This window comes from Camelus ferus, chromosome 35, assembly GCF_009834535.1.
Source record: "Camelus ferus isolate YT-003-E chromosome 35, BCGSAC_Cfer_1.0, whole genome shotgun sequence".
Lineage (NCBI taxonomy): Eukaryota > Metazoa > Chordata > Mammalia > Artiodactyla > Camelidae > Camelus > Camelus ferus.
The window spans coordinates 2,705,285-2,721,558 of NC_045730.1; the positions used below are offsets into that span (position 1 = coordinate 2,705,285).

The following is a 16,274-nucleotide window of genomic DNA, read 5'->3' on the forward strand; positions in this document are numbered from 1 at the left end:
ATTAAAAGTCTAATCACTGGGGCCTGAAGAGCCAAGGCCTCGCGTGTGTTTGCTTGTTACTCTTTCAGGATCCCAGACAGGTGGGACCAGCACCGCCTCGTAGCTCCCCAGCTGCACCCCTCTTTGCCGTAGAAAAGGAGAGAAACATGGGGCTTCCAGTGTCTGACCCAGAAAGGAGACACACCCGCCCCACCTCTGTTTCATTGCCAGAACCAATCACATAGTATTAATATTACTGCTAGATGCAACATTAATGCCACCCTCGTCCACGCCACTTTGGCTGGGGCTGCGCAGCTGGCAGTGGTCTGGCTCCAAGAGCAAGCACCCTGGGAGACAGGAAGAGATGGGGAGAGAGCGAGCCTGCTGCCTGGAGTCTGGCTTCAGAAGCCACACAGCATCATCTCAACCTCACTCTTTTCACCCCGAAGCCCAGACCATATTCAAGAAGGGACCCCGATTCATCTCTTGACGGAAAGACAGTCGAAGAATCGGCCGGCCCGTCTCGGCGGCGGCCCGGCAGAGGCAAAGAGCAGCGTGAGGGTGCGGGGAACGCTGGGAGGCGGAACAGTAGCTCAGCACACGGGCGCCGTCCCACGGACACTTCCCAGCGCTCTGTTTCACCCCAGGCGGGTTCCTGGAGTTTCTTCAGTGGCAGAATCACGGCCATTTAAGGCTTGGTACAAGGAAGATTTTCCATTCGTTTTCAAACATTCCAGCTCCACTATCTCTTAGAATAACTCATGCAGGCAGCTGTTCACGCAGGCTTGAGGGGACAGATGGCGGGTGTGACTCTCGGCAGGGGTGAGGGACAGCAGGTATCCGCCTGCTTCCTGAGCCCCGAGAAGGACACGGTCACCATCCCCTCGGTCAGCCAGAAATCAGGCGTGGGCCCGAGTCAGAAGAACCACTCAAATATCATTTAGAATTTATCAAGAACCGCCCAGATTTGGATCCCTTGCAACAAATTTGATGGAGGTACTGCATGTATTTCAAATATAGAAATTCAAAATCACAGATCCCCATCCCTACCCTGAATATTCTCCCAAACTGGAAAAAACCAGACACAAACCGAATCTTTATTAGGAAGAAAATCTCGTAATTGCTCGTTGATCTGTAACCACTGACCACTTCTCTTTACCGCATTGGTGTCTGTGACTCGGGAAAATTATGCCACAACTATGTTCATTTAAATTTTCCCACTGCGTTCCCAGCAAGTTAAACCATGTCCATATAAATATAAAATCCTCCACTGACTGTTGACTGCCACTCATTCAAGGGATGTTCACTGAGCGTCCCTGGGTCATCCAGGAGCAGACGGTCTGGTAATGGAGACCAGCGAGTTGATGATCCGGAGGCTGTATGTGCTGGCGGTGTGGTAAAGCCAGCATGGCTTGTGGGCCAGGGAGATCTCACCGACAACAGTGTCTCAGCTTAAAATGCCGACGACCGGACTGGCATGGTCCCGCTTACCCGGGGACTGCCAGAGGACGCTGTTCTATCAGCTACGCTTATGCAATATTCCAGATCACTTGTTGTCATGTCAACAGTCTATTAAGTTCACCATCTTATATGGGCTTGGCTCACAGCCCCCCAAAACAATGACAAAACATCCCAGATCCCAGTTCACTGTAACAAATACAATAGCAACAGAAAGATTTGAAATGCTGTGAGAATTATCAAAACGCCACAGACACAAAGTGAGCGGATGCTCTTGGGAAAATGGTGCTGGCAGACTTGCCGGATGCAGGGTTGCCACAAACCTACAATTTGTTTTTTAAAAATGCAGTATCTGTGAAACCCAATAAAACGAGGTACGCCTGTAATCTTCTTTATGTAGAAAACCGCATGGATTCTGAAACAAAAGAACCAGTGGGACTCATAAGTTTCTTTGCCATCGGATTCTAAGCTTTAGAAGGTAACTGCTTTACTTAAAGGCACAACACAAAGGTTTCCATCTTCCACCTCATCAGACCATTTTCTGTCCCCCTGCAACTCCCTCAACGCCCAATTCTTCCTGTTTTTTAAAATTCTTTTCCTTGCAGAGTATGACTGACAGGACTTGTGGGTTCCAGCTCAAGCTGTCTTTTGATTGTAACTACATTCTTTGAGTCTTTGAGTGGGACACAGATGAATGAGCAGCCCTGGGACTGAGTGACATTTAATAAAAAACAGTATTTGTTTAATCTGATTGTGATGTTTTCTGAATCATAAAGAATCCTGAGCATTACGGTGGCTGCCAGCCTTTATTATCTGCTACTTGATTTTAAGTGACATCTGCACGATGACTGTGCACATGGATGTTTTCCTTTTCTGGCTTACACGACAAAAAAGCAAAAGGATTCAGATTTTTGACGTCGTTGAGAATTCTAGGAATGAAGTATTAAATGATGTTAGGAGAAATGTGGCTCTTATGCTGGGAAACGTGACAAGTTATGAACCTCTCCATCACTGTCATCAGTCCCCTGAAATGAAAATAACAGTGCGGCAGGCATGGCATATATTTCCAGCTCCAGCATCGTGCTCCAGGTGGCACGTGACACAGAAGGTTCCTCGGGGGGAAAGAAGGTGCGTTCTGGAAGGTGCTTGTTTCAATGTTTGAATTTGCCTTGCCAGGTGACACACCCTTTGGTTCATCGTGAGGCTGTTTTGACAAGTCTGTCACCTGACGTGTGTGACAAATCCAGGTTCTGACTCAATAGATAGAGGTTAACCTGCTCACAAACTATTCATTTCGTGGGTGAGGAGCTCTCCGGGTTACCACCCTCTTCCACCGTCTGGTGTTCTGAGCCTACTACGCAACGCAAGAGCTTCATTTCAGTTTCTGTTTTCATTTTGTTTTGCTTCCCCCACCCCCGACTTCCCAGGACCTCTGTCGCTCCTTGATTAAAACTGGAGTGACTGCTTCTCAGTATTTATGCAAAGGAGTGGAAAAGTTCTGTCTATACACAAACCTGCCCGTGGACGTTTATAGCAGCTTCATTCATACACGCTTATCCTAACCCACAGGCTGCGCTACACCGGGCGTGAAATCTAAGGTAGACTATGGACTTCCGGTGATGATGACATGTCAATGCAGGTTCATCCTTGGTTTGAAAAATGACTCTCCTATTCTGGTGAGCTATATTGATAATGGGGGAGGCTAGGCATGAGTGGGGCCAGGGGCATATGGAGATCTCTGGACCTTCCCCCTCAGTTTGCTGTGACTCTAAAATTGCTCTGAAAAAAATAAAATCTTTTAAAGCAAACTGGAGTACCTGGGGAAATTGACCGTAAGGTCTTGGGTGACGCTTCTTTTAGGCATCCTTTTAAGACGGTGTGATGCTTTTGGGTGTTCTAAAACTCTAAATGCCCATCTGGGTTTCAAAGTCAATGTTATGGGTAAGTATTCAGTGCTGTACGTCCCCCACTGCCTGAACACCTTCCAGACCCACGTGACCATCCAGGGCTGAAGCAGCCTGTTTATTGAGAAGGTGATTTTTTTTTCCCCTGCAGGGGGCGGGTAATTAGTTTTATTTAGTTAGTTAGTTTTTTGATGGAGGTACTGGGGATTGAACCCAAGGCCTCATGCATGCTAAGCACGTGCTCTACCACTGAGCTATACCCTCCCCCTGAGAAGGTGATCTTGCGTGTAAAAAGTCAGGATGTAGGTCAGTACTGAAACGCTGACACACGAATGCCCCCTGACCGAGTGCCTGGTGTCCCCGTCCTGTGAATGCCCACCTCCCAGCCCACAGCACCACTCACCTCTGCTCTGAAATCTTTTGCTTGTCTTCTTTCTCTGGACAGACAGCTTTTACTACTTTCCACAGCCAGAAATCTGTCTTCCTAACTTCAATTGTCTAGTCTTCTGTTTGCATAATGATGCAGATTCGAAAACAAAATTATCTGAGGGTCTCTCATACCAGTAAAATGCGATGCTCCAAGCTTGGTCTTTGTGACCCAAGGGACACTGACTGCTCCCCGGAGACCGGGATTTGCTGGGGAGAAATAATGGTATTGCTCCCATCAGTTTTTATTTGATAGGTTCCTCTTGGGAATTATGTGAAAATGCGGACCTAAAATTGAAGGTGAAGGGTTCTTCATTAATAAAAAGTAAAGAAGATGGAAAAGAAGCTTTACAGCTAGATGTCAACATTCTCACACCTCGCTTAATACACACATGTCTGTTTTCAAACAGGTTTAATACATTTTGATTCTGAACTTTGTTAAGTGTTAGGGTCAGAACTCACTCAGCATCCGTTCATAGATTGATAAGATGTTCCATTTTTATAGGATTTGCCTGTAACAGAAAAGCGTCTCAGTGGAACACAGCCTACTGCTAAACGGCACTGAATAATCCTTCCATGCCGCCAACGTCATTGAAACAAATGAATAAATAAACTTGACAAAATTATCTTGGAAAGCAACCTCCACAGTGTCACAACCACCACCAGAAAGGCTGTGAAGCTCACTGTGATAGTTGCTCGCAGACGCAATGGCATTGTAAAATCATAAAAGGCTCCTTTCAGCCCCCGGTTTGCTCCCCAACCAGTAATTAAAAGATGAGGAAGTTCCACCCGTCGTCATGGATGTGGGGTGCCTCGCCGGACCCACCCCGACGCTTGAGGCTTTGCCCAACGCTGAGTCATCCACAGGACCCGAGATCCGAATCCTCCATACGTATTTTAGGGTATTAAAGGATTTACCCATGAGTTAATTGCAAGGGCCTATTTTAAATTTAAACTAAATCTTAGAGCGGTTGACGGTGCCATCTTTCTGCTCCGTGGGTGCCGGGAACAGCAGGAGAACTGTCCGGAGAGGAGGTGACGGACAGAGTCTTAGGAAAGATCCAAGCAGAAGCTTTGGAATTAGAAACAGTGATAGCTTTTCGATCCTACCACCTTTGCTCCAAAAAAGAGTACAAAACCAAAAATGCAGACAGTTGGGAGATGTTCAAAGCTATTAAGTAGGAATGAGATCAGATCCATCTTTTTGGAAAACGGTGCCATCCTTAGAAGGGTGGCCTTTTCCTTTTTTCTTCTGCACTCAGCAGCCTGGACTAGTAGCCTTCTTCCCTGAGCACCGTCCTCACAGCTCTTAAACTTGACCGCTTGCTCACCTCCCAGACCGGAGCTTTGATATCATTAGACCCCTTCGTTCTGGCTCGTAGTTTTGGTCTGGGAATTATCTTCCTTCAGATCTTAACGCTCATGAACTCGCCACTCATCTGAGATTAGCTTTCCTTCAAACACAAATTCACAATTGGACAGCACCTTAATTTCCACTTAGGTGCCTCCTGCTTCATTTCAGGCACAAGAGCCATTTAGCAAAGGCAGCTATTTCTTTTGCACAAATTTAGTTCATTTAGTGCCTTGCTTTAGTTCTTAAAAAACACATTGCTCTGAGAAAACGTAAACAAAGTTATGCTGAATCCACTTCTGTCCGCTGGCACGTACAATTTACCTTAAATGAAGGGCACCAGATCCATTTTGTGGCTCCGTCTAAATTGTTGAAAAGACAAACCAAGACTACTGTAATAAGAAATTCCAGGAATACAAAAATCCAGGCAATAATGTGTTCCGGCTTATAACCATACAAAACGATACTTGCCTATTCTGCTAATAGACATTCGGTTTATTTTCTTTTTTCCCCACTAATTTAGCACCACCGTGTCACTCTATTGACCAATAAAAATTCATCTTCTGTGAATACTCTTCTTATGCTTTTTGCTTTCCTTTTTCGGTCTTTTTCTTGGAGATATGTTAGGGAACTCTAACTATAGGATTGCTAGTTTTTTGTAGTTTATGTGCACTGTCAATACATTTATTCTTAGAGGGGAGGACATAGCTCAAGTGGTAGAGTACATGCTTAACACGCATGAGGCCCTGGGTTCAATCCCCAGCACCTCCTCTAAGAATAAATAAATAAATAAGCCTAATTACCTCCCCCCACCAAAAAAAACTGGAAAAAAAAAGAGTATGTTTATTCTTCCCATCTGTGGCTTGCTTGCTATTTTTATATGGAACATTTAATCAAATATTTAATATATCAAATTTTATTGAGTGATTAATGATTGTATTCATGATTTGTGTTTTTCCTTTATGATTTGGTGTAAGTAATTCTTTTCTTCCTTGTAGACATAAAGATACTTTTCTATGTTTTCCTCTACATTTTTAAAGATTTGCTCTTTATATGTCATTCCACATTAGGTAAAACTTATTTTTTAATGTCGTCTACTTTTTCCACATGGATATCTGATTTCCAGTAATATTTACTGAATGAGAAGCAAATCTTTTTTTTAATCCACAAGAGTATCTAACCAATTCTCTAGTAGAACCTGATGTTAAGTAAAGTTGACTTTGATTAAATTAATTAGCCCGGGGGATTCGGGAAGGCCTTGCAAGTGGTCAGTGGGCCCCAGGGGTGCAGGGGGTGCTTTTAGCAGGTACCCTGGGGCTGACTGCAGGCCCGCGGCATCTCTAGGGCTGTGTGCCTGACTCAGTAACGCTCAAAGTAAGGTTCCTCTTAGTGAACATACAGGTTATGGAGAAAAGCATCTCTCTGCTGCCGAGAGTGGCATTTTAGGCAGCGGCTAGGAAGTTGGCCGACTCTGCCTTGTTTACCATTGGTCCATGAGTCAGACTGTAGTAGGATCTCAAAATATTTATTAAGAGAAAGAGTAAACCTAGCTGCTTTCGTTTCTGACTGTTAGTTCTTGGCAGTCTGAAAGATTATCTTTGTCTGGCTTTCCAAGTGACCCGATAGAGAAAAAAAATGATTGAAAAATATTCTAAGTAAATACTGGAGGTAAAAAAAATGCCTTCAGAAGGCTTGAACCTCACAAGATGGAAATCTCTAAGGCACAAAATTCATAGTAGGTAAGTGCATGTAAAACCAGAGCTTGTAAACAAAGGGCTAAGCCTTTGACGCTCTTGCACTGGGTAAGGCTCTTTGGTTGAACATGAGTTTGTCATGAACTCACACCTGGGTCTCGGGCCCAGAGGTGCTGAAGGAAATGAGAGATACACCTTTTTTCCTTCACGTAGCCTATGGTCAGCACAATACTAACGCCCTTTTGTAGAGTGCTTAAGCCTGGTATATTTTGTAAGGAACTTTATCTGCTCACCACCGAAACTCAGAAAAAGTATAGTTTAAGTGAGAAAAGGAACAGAATATAATTTCAAAGCAGTCTGCATTTTTGAAAACTGTATATGTGTGAATGACCTATGATATAAATATGATACAATATAATTGTATGTATTATATGCATTTAATAATATATTTTGTGTATATGCATATATAGACACACAAAAGTATACAGGCAAATAAGACAGAATATTTATTCCTTGGTGATGAAAATTTCAGTGATCATTTCTGGTTTTCCTCCTGTTGTTACACCTTAAGAGTTTTCCACATTTTGTTCAAAGAATTTGTATTTACTTCACAATGATTAAAAAGTTCTTTGTTTTAAAGCTGGAAAGTAAGAGAACAGGCAACAAGTCTTCACCTCAAAGTTCTAAGGGCAGTTAAGTATCTGAAGTCAGATTCCCCCGGGGTGGGAAGCAGAGCATCCAAAACAGAGCAGTGTGGACACCTCTGCCCCCTACTGTCCATCCTCTGTAAGTATCCGTGATCCTCAGCCTGCAAAATCCTGAGCTCCCTCCTCCGGGGACCCTCAGACTACACTGAGGAACGTAGACTCAGAATTCAGGGAAATCCTGATCACAGCTGATGAGACAGACCAGGGAAAACATGGATGTCGCACGTAGGAACACAAATAGAAAGGAAACCAGGTTTCTTTCAGTTTTTAAAAAACACATTTCTATATAGTATAGTGTATATCAGAAGAGTATATATTAATATAGTATATACTGAAAAATTAGTCTGTATGCTTAGTACACACTATTAACATTAATAATACTAACGTATTAATGTTTTGATATTAGTATATTAATACTACTTTATATATACTATATATTTGTCATGGTATATAAGTATTTTAATATACTTGTATATATTTTATATACTTTATATGCTTTGTACATATACATCTTATAGTATACATGCCTTTAAAATGTATGTATATGTTCGCATATGTATTCATATCCATGTAGTTTTATATATTCATATGTATGATATAATGATGTGCATACGTAGAATACATATGGTATATATATAGTATTCACACACACGTACTTTTACAAGTGATTTTGTGTTCGTCAGGGTTTTATTTTTAATGAAGAGCCCACCGTGTGACTAACACCTGCATTTTGACTCTACAGCTGCTAAAAGCGTTTCTTCCTTTGGGAGTTACTTGACGCTCCAGCTTGGTTTAGAAGTTGACACATCCAAGTTTTTCGTTGTTGTTGTTATTATTTATGAAATTCAGCATTTCCTCGGAGCCAGTTTTGATACAATAAAGCCTTCAGATCTGCAGTCCCACAAGCAGTTTATTTACAGCCAGTAAAAAACTTCTGAAGCCAAATGCCTTTCTTAGACGTGCTTTCAGCAGCGCCCATTGACTTCAGTTACAGGCGCCGGTTTGAAGGGAAAATGTGGGCGATGTGATAAATACAGTCCTGCCTTCTCTTTGACCAAATTAAAACAGCCGCATCAACGCTGCAGTTAGGGAATCAAATGGACGGAAAAGAAAACGAGAAGGAGTCAGCGTGAATGCAAGCTGCTTACGCGGCGTTTCCCGAGGGCGGGTTCTGACCCGTGAGGCGTACCTGAATCAAGCACTAGTACTTCAGTGACTGTGCGCTGTTCTATGAGATTTCGTCAGTAAATGTTGCAACTTAGTCCAGGGTTTTAAATGCCGTATTCTTAAATCTGTTTTAAAAACCTGGGATCATTGCTTTAAAAATGAGTCCATATATATATATATATATATATATATATATATATATATATATATATAAAACATAAGATTCAGAAATACGTTGGATTAGGGTTCATGATACTTACAAGCAGGAACTTGTCGTTTTCAGCAGAAGGATTTACTCTTTTTCATGTAACACCTGCCTAGTATTTAAGCCGTCCGTCCCTCGCAGAGTGTGCAGAGCTACTGTGAGGCCCCCCCCAGCCCCTTCTAGGACCTAGTAAGCTGTATTTGTCCTGGAGTAACGCTCTGTCTAGTTATGGGACAACGTGAGGGCCACAAGAGGTAAACCGTGTGACAGATCATGATATGACGGAAGCGTCATACCTGGTGCTATTAACTTCTCACGGCTGTTAAATTGAGGAAAGATATGTATCCTTTCCTCCGATGACAGTTACATTCTGCCCCCCTCCCTTTTCTCTCTCTCCCTGCCCACTCTTGCGCCTTCCCTCCCGCTCCCTCAATCCCTCTGAATCATGGGGGACCGTGGAGGACTGGGGCGCGCGAGGCTGGACTCAGTCTATTAACAGATCCACGTGACCGGGTTGGGGCAGGCACGGGGGTGGCTGAAGTCAGCCTAGGAGCCAAACTTTGGGGTCCAATGTCAAAGGGGAATAAATGACCCGATGTGCAAAAGTCGTATCATTTAACGAAATGGCTGTCCGTGATGAAAAACAACCAGATTTCGCTGTTGTAACTCGGGAGGGAACACAAGGTTTTGCCAAATGGCCAAGAACACAGCTGTGCAGTATCTCCCGTCAGAGAACTGGCTGCAGGCAGCGTGTTCCAGGCGGACGTGTGTGTGGAAAGTCACCTCACGCTCCGTATCTGACAGGGGTTCTACAAATCGTGATTTTAACGTGAAGTGATCATCTTAGCACGGGTCCCTCCGACTCTGCGGCCGGCGGGCGGATGAGCAGACTTGGCCGAGGAAGTAGGAGGCAGCAGGCAGGGCTGTTGCCTACCGCTTTGCTCCAGTCTTTCTGTTTTCCTTTTTCTCTAATTTCTCTTAAAAAATAAATTAAAAAATGAGCCTTTGGTGTGTCCGTGGAAGGACCGAGCATGTGAAATTGGGAGGCTCCATGACCCACGTAGCGGGTCACCTCCCAGCCCCTTCCTGGCCTCCTCTCCCACGCCACCTCCACTGGCTGGTCCTGCAGGAGCCTCTCTGACCACACCAATGGGCGAGAGGGTCACACGTCCTGTGTTTGCTTTTAGCTCTGAGCCCGTGGCTCACAGACTCAGAACAATCCAACCTGCTAAGTGTTCCTTCCCTTCATGTTGTTTCCAGCTATTCTCCTCCCGTCCAGGGCCTGCTTGTGCCAAGGGCCCCATTTTCAGCTCACAGCCCCATCCCTCTCACCTGTCTCTGAATGACAGGTAGACTGTCTCTCGTGTTCACTCGGCGACTTTGCATTCCAGCACATAAAGCAAATTCAAGTGTGTGCTACTCAGAGACAGAGCTGGTGTGGAGAGCCCAGCTGGGCCAGGACCCAGTGTCCAGAAAGTCTTGATATTTGAGTTCCCGGGGAGCAATTTAGCACCCCACCCCCTTCCTTAACTTCTCCCCTTCAACTCACTCTCTGTTTCTCTCCGTAGACCGCGGTGTGGACACACGTGTGCATTCGGGTAGATGCGTGATGTCCATCCTGCGGTTCTCTGTAACGATCCCCGGAGCTTACAAGAACCGGTCATCCAGACGAATTGTAGTCTTACTATCATAAAGTGCTAGAGTGTGGAAAGGCTCTTTACTATATTTTTACAGCAATAGTTCCTGTATTTTTCACATAAGAGTTTTAATAACTGAAAACGTCCAAAGGAAAACCTGAGAAGCCAGTCTGAAAAGGCTACGTAGGCATGATTCTGACTCTGTGACATTCTGGAAAAGGCAAGACCACGGCGACAGTAAAGGCGTCAGGGGACGCCAGGGGGTGGGAACAGAAAGGGCAGAAGGAGTGCAGGGCCTTTCAGGACAGTTGAAGCGTCTCTGTGTGACACTCTAATGGTGGACACATGTCAGGGTGCACGTGTCCAGGCCACAGAATGTGCGCCGCCAGGTGTGAGCCCTGCTGCCAGCAGTGGACTCTGAGACGACGACGGGTCTGTGTGGGCTCACCGGTTGTTACGGGTGTCCCACCTGGCGGAGGGGTGTGGACAACGGGGAGGCTGGCGGGGCAGGGGGCAGATGGGAATCTGGACCTTCCTCTCAATTTTTCTGTGAAACTAAAACTGCTCTGAAAAAGATAAAATCTTAAAAAAAAAAAAAAAAAAGTTAACCAGAAGCAAACAGCCCTCTTTAGAAAAAGCTTGGATAAATCACTTGACTTCATATAAAACACCTTCTATTTAAGAATGGCACAAACAAACACGATCTTACAACAAGCATGTTAACCGCCCCGCGCGCAGCCCAGCTGGCCTGGCTGTGACTTCCCCCTCCTTCACAGTCCTGGCTTCTACCTTCGTTGCCTGGACGATCGTGATCGCCACGTTCCCTGTAAACATTCCCCGTAAAGGCCAGTCCCCGGGCCGGCCCAGGAGGCTGCACGTGGCTCCCCACAGGGCCTCACTTTAGGAGAAACGGCAAGGCCTTTGTCACAGTGTGTTCTCTGGTTCTGGTTGCTTTTTTAGCCCCAACCAAAATAAGGCAAAATCAGGGCCACCGCGGTGAGTGACGGCGCTCCCGGCGCTCGCCCCCGGGCTGTCCGCAGACAGCAGCGGCCCGAGTCAGGAGGGCCGTCCCCGGGGAGCCTCCACCTCGGCTCGGGTGCGGCGCCGGCGGATGTCAGCTGATCCAGCCCCAGCAAACAAGCGCCGGGTTCATTCAGGCTCCAGTCAGAGATTCCGGTGACACAGCCAAGTAAGTCTAGGTGGCCCAGCAAAAGCTCCCGATGATAGAAACCACCGCGGGTCGTGTGTGGACGCCGCTCCCGGCTGACGCAGGCTGCCCTGGCGACACCCTGTTCGCCAGCTCGGGACAGGGTGTCACTTCCCTGGGCCAGGTTTCACGGGTGCTCTCAGTTCCCTTTTTAAGTGACTCTTAAGGAATCTGTGTGAGAAATGGACCTATTTTCACTCACAATGACTTCGCCGTCTGCCTTGGTACTTTCTGTAAACAGATGAACGTCCTGCACGTTAACGTGTTTCGGTCTGTAAACCACCAGAGTCAAAGCGTCTTTGTACGAGGGTGACAGGACGCCGGGGACACTCCGGTTCACGCTGGGAACTGATGGTTCCCGAGCACGCTTCGCACCGTCCGGGGGAGGAAGGCTTTACAAGAAGACAGTTCATTCACAACAAGGAGACTGCAGAGTGGCAGGAATTTTTTTCTAAGTCAGTAGGGAAAATGTGCTCACCAGTTGTTTAAATTAGTGGGCACTTTACTTTGTGCAAGTTCTCTCTTCCACGCGTTTAAGAAATCATTGAAGAGTGGGGGTCAGGAGACGGGTACTGGCACTGCTGGTTTACTGTGTCTTGAAAACTACCCTGAAGTGCTCTGGTTATTTTAGCCCCTCACACATAACATGAGAACAAGAGAGCCTGAGTCTAAGTGAAAAGGTTATTGAAAGTCTGAAACGAGGTGGCACGAAAAATATAGAGAGAATCGCCCAAACCTGTCAACTCCTGGGATGGTGAAGGCTTCCCGTCCTTTGATGAGATCTCATGAGGGCTGCATAGATAAACGGGCGCTGACGACGCACTGGCCTCCCTGAGTCAGAGCCTCTCAAACGACGATCACACGGCAAATGTCACTGAGGGTTTTGTTACAAAATTAAAGTCGCTTGAGATACAGGAAATGAGTGCTTGTACTTTTCCTGTAAAAAGGAAGTCTATGCCCAGATATGTCCATTTCTAGCCATGGGCACTCTTTTTTAAGTATATAATATGTATATAGTGATAAAGTCTGGTTCTCCATTGCATGGCTATGTCTTCTTTATTTTTTTTTTTTTGAGGTTTGATGTGTGTATCTGTTTATTCTTTTTAAATTTTTTATTGAAATGTAGTTGATTTATGTTAGTTTCAGGTGTACAACAAAGTGACTCAGTTACACAGATACAGACATATATATATTTATTTATATATTTCTTCTTTTCAGAGTCTTTTCCATTCTATGTTATTACAATACATTGAATATAGTTCCCTGTGCTATACAGTAGGTCTATGTTTTCTTTTCCTACACATTTTTAAAATGAGATTAAACATACCATGAGTTTCACATTTTTAGAGTGTGCACTTCAGCGATTTTCAGTATATCACAACATTGTGTGTTTATCACCACTGTGTATTTCCCATATATTTTCAAACCAGAAAAGGAGAAAAAAGAGAAGAAATCCCACACCCATTAGCAGTCGCTCTTCTGTCCCCCTCCCCTCAGCCCCTGGCAAATACCGACCTAGTTTCTCTCTCTGTGAATTTGCCTTTTCTGGACGTTTTATATGAATGTTTCTGACTTCTGTCTCAGCATAGTTTTCGAGGTACATCCATGTTTTCAGGTAGTCCAGAGAGTCATTCATTTTTCATGGCTGTGCAGTGTTGTGCTTGTCCAGCCATTACTGGGTGGACATTTGGGTTTTCCCCCACTTTGGGACTCCTCTGTTAAAATGTTGCTATGAACGTTCATGTACAGGTTTTGTTTGGCACATGTTTTCGTCTCTCTTGGATATAGATCCAGAAGTGGAACTGCTGGATCAAATGGTAACTCTACGTTAACAATTTTGCCGGCTGCCAGACGGCTTTCCAAAGTGGCTGCAGCATTTTACATTGCCATCAACAGCGCGTGAGGCTCTGATTTCTCCACCTTGTGAACACTTACTGCGAGGCTTTTTCACCATAGCCGTCCCCGCGTGTGGGCAAGGGTGTCTCACTGAGACGTGGGTGGAACTGTCTTAACGACTGACGACCTGAAACACCTTTGTATGTGTTTATTGACTGTTTCTCTGCCTTCTGTGGAGAAATGTTATGAAAATCCTTCATCCATTTTTAAATTATCTTTTCATTGTTGAGTTGCAAGTTCTTTTACATCCTGAATACAAGTCCATTTTCAGATGTCTGGCATCCAAACATATTCTCATATTCTCTGGATTTCACTCTCTTGATAGAGTCCTTTGGTGCACAAACCTTCTTCAATGTGATGAACCCAAATGATCTAATTTTTCTTTTTTCACTTGTGCTTTTACTGTTATATCTTTAAAAATATTGCTTGTAGCGAAGTCATGATGATGTACGTTTAATTTTTTCTGAGTTTTATCATCATGACATTTACCTTTTGAGTTCACTTTTGTATACGTAGGTAGGAGTCCAACTTCACTCTTTTGTGCATTGGTATCCATTTGTGCTGCTCCTGTTTGTTGAAAAGACTGTTCTTTTCCTGTTGAATTGCCTTTACCTTTATGAACGATCATTGCTCAGCATATCTTATAATCTATTCTCATAAATATTCCATGTGCATTCTGCTCTTGTTGAACAGAGAATTCTATAATCCCTTTAGCCAAAGCCCATCCTAATCCAGTATGACTTCACCATAACTTAAATGATTATGCCTCTAAAGATTCTATCTTCAAATAAGTTCACACTTTGAGGTTCTGGGCAGGTGTGGATTTAGGGGTGGAGGGGCGTTATTGAGCCCAGTGCAAGCATGTGTATAACAGTTGTTTCTGTAAGTACAATGTCTGGGCTTCCTCAGGAATGATTCCTCTCCACTGCTTTCTCTCCTTTGTCTAGGTCATGTCTACCTATTTCTTTGCATGTATAGCAGTTTTTTTGTTGAAAGTGAAAATTTTAAATAACATAACACATCAACACTGGAAATCAGATTCTTTCCCCTCACAGTATTTGCTGTTCTTTGCTAAAGAATTTTCAGACCCAGTTTTGTAAAGAATACAGATCCTTTGTCACATGTGGTGCTGAAGTCCCTGCTTGGTTAGCTAGGCAGTCAGTTAATGATTCAAGAGATTTTCCTTAAATGCCTGGACACAATGAGTCTCCCAGTCCTGGCTGATGCGTTCTGTGTTGGTGTTTGGGTGTGCCTTCAGGACTCAGCCAGGCATTTGAAAATTCTGCCTCATCCTTCACTTTCTACATGGGCAGTTTCAAGGTCAGCCAGAGGTGAGAACTTTTGGCGTAGGTCTTCCCCGACACATGAGCGCAGCGCCGGGCGTGTGCACAGCTCCATGCATGCTCATGGCTTTCTAGATTCCCAGATATGTCAGAGTTTTGTAAATCTCCCTCAAGTTATCTTTTCCTCCAGCTTTTCCTTTTAGCCTTTTTTTTGGTTTGCCTGTTGTTTTCTCTACTGTTACTCACCAACTGGGGCCACTGGATTATTAAAATATTGCCACAGACTGTTTTCAGCAAATACCCTGTAAAAAGGCTGTTGTTCTGAGTGAGCTCTGAGTCAGGTCAAATAAAGGCAAAGCTGATAAGTGCAGTTTTCTGGGACCCATAGACATTTAAAATAATGACTATTCTCTGGAAATTGGGCTTGTACTGTCAGTGGCTGCCAAGCTGCTGGTTTTCCCCAAGATGTGTGTTGTTTCCAGGACAACCAGGGAGCTGGGAGGGGAGGAAGAGAGACGGGAAAAGTTATGTTAAAACTCCACAGCACTGCATTTCTTCCCGAGACTAAGCGGTTTTTCCTGAATAAACACTCCCTGGATTGTTGTCTTTGGTTAATTTCCTGAGATCTAGAAAAGTCTATTCTGATCATTTTTGCCAATGTTCTGATTGCTTTTATAAAGCAGAGGAACTTTCAGGAGCCCTTGCTCTGTCAACGCCCCCGACATCCCACGGCCATCTCTCTTCAGACTGATCATTTCCTTATTTGAATTCATCAGAATCAGAGAAAATAGCCTTGAGATGTGAAGCCCTTAATTTGACTAAGTAGCACATGCATTATTCTGGAAATACACTAAAGAAGCAAGCTCCATTTTTAACCTTGGGAAAGCTGCACTTTTTGGCAGTCATCTCCATTGCTCGGCTGAGAAGAAGCAAAGCAAGCTACTCCTGGCTTCGTTGTCAACGTATAATTCATCCTGCAGGATAAATTATTTACTAGTCAATAGAGAGTGGTCCACTCTCTTCCCCTTCCAGATGTCACTTAAACCAAAGTAGCTTGGACTTGTCGCTCCTCACAGTAGAATTCTCTCTGTATCTTTGATTTCCTTGCTAGTGCATTTCACAATAATGTTTCAAATTTCAAATAAATATTTTGTTAGTCTTTTACTATGATCATTTATCTTAATAAACTGCATTGTTCAAGCTTGTTGTTAAAAATCCATTTAAAATGTAGTCAAATGTATTATAAAATTCCATGGTTTATTTTGGAAAATATAATGTATTTAAAACTTATAAACTGTGAATATAGGGGAAGAGGTTTTAAAAGAAAAACCCACAACACCCTGACATTTATAGAACATCG

General features: G+C 44.2%; 1 long non-coding RNA gene across 1 annotated transcript; it reads right to left on the minus strand.

Annotated features, from left to right (window-relative positions):
* Positions 1 to 1,609: 1,609 nt before the first annotated feature.
* Positions 1,610 to 12,588, minus strand: LOC116661536. The gene is made up of 3 exons (XR_004317422.1): positions 12,472 to 12,588; positions 3,745 to 4,055; positions 1,610 to 1,852 (listed from the first exon to the last, which is right to left on the minus strand). It is a non-coding gene; the product is annotated as an uncharacterized LOC116661536 (long non-coding RNA).
* Positions 12,589 to 16,274: the final 3,686 nt, after the last annotated feature.